The sequence below is a fragment of the Orycteropus afer genome, unplaced genomic scaffold (assembly GCF_000298275.1).
Source record: "Orycteropus afer afer isolate SDZICR_OR568_19922 unplaced genomic scaffold, OryAfe1.0 scaffold00155, whole genome shotgun sequence".
NCBI classification, from domain to species: Eukaryota; Metazoa; Chordata; class Mammalia; order Tubulidentata; family Orycteropodidae; genus Orycteropus; species Orycteropus afer.
The window spans coordinates 4,503,564-4,504,715 of NW_006921742.1; positions in this window are offsets into that span (position 1 = coordinate 4,503,564).

Sequence of the window (1,152 nt, forward strand, 5' to 3'; positions counted from 1 at the left end):
TTCTATGAGTAGTTACTGAGGTCTTAAAAGCTTGTGAGCAGCCATCTAAATGGCAACTACAGGTCTCTCCTTGTCTGAAGCAAAGAGGAGTGAAGAAAATCAAAGATGCATGGAAGCAATTAGTCCAAAGGACTAATGGACCATGAGTAACTCAAACTATATGACCCAGAGATCAGAAGAACTAGATGGTGCCCAGCTACCAATGTGAACTACTTGGAAAGGTATCAAAATTGGAGATCCTGTGTAGAGTGGGAGAAAAATGTGGAATAAAATTCAAAATCATAAAGTAAGTAAGTAAATAAATAAATACCAGTCTTGCTGGTCTGACAGAGATGGGTGAAATCCCTGAGATTATGGCCCTGAGTCATCGTTTGGGCCTGGAACTGATCTCACTCCCATGGCTGAATATCTGTACCAGGGACATGCGCTTCTTAGAACAATCAGCCACGGGAGATCAGAAGGGCAGCATTTGCACAGGAAGAAATGTAGAGAGGCAGGAATGCATAGGCAAGATGTTACACTTCGGGGAATGTAACCAGTATCACACACACAAACACACACAAAGAAGTCAGTCACACCCCCTTACATCCTCTCCTGCACCTAAGACCCACATACTCACCTTCCCCAAATTGTTTTCTAGAAGGCTCAGAAATGCAAAGACATCTCTCATCATTGGTAATAGGGATTTAATACAAGGGTGAATCCATTCCCCGCCAGATTCTTCCAATTTTTATCTTTAAATGATAATTCAACATCAGAAATATCACTAAGCTGAGTCAAAAGATGTTTCTCTTTTTCTATTCATGTATCCTAACAGATATACAGCACTTGAAAGGAAACTATGCCATATTTAAAAAAAAAAAAAAGAAAAAGGAATGCCGCATTGAAGGTTCTCAGTTCAAACTACTCCTTGTGAGCTTCCTGATTACACTGATAACAATAAGCTTTCATTTGCAATTGGCTAATTATTATCTTCCACTACTCAACTGTCAGTTTGTTGTACTGTGATGGCTTGAGTGTTGCTGTGAGGCTGGAGGCTATGCCGTCAGTATTTCAAATACCAGCAGGGTCACCCACGGTGGACGGGTTTCAGTGGAGCTTCCGACTAAGACAGCCTCGAAAGAATGAAGGAGCCATCCACTTCTCAAAGAA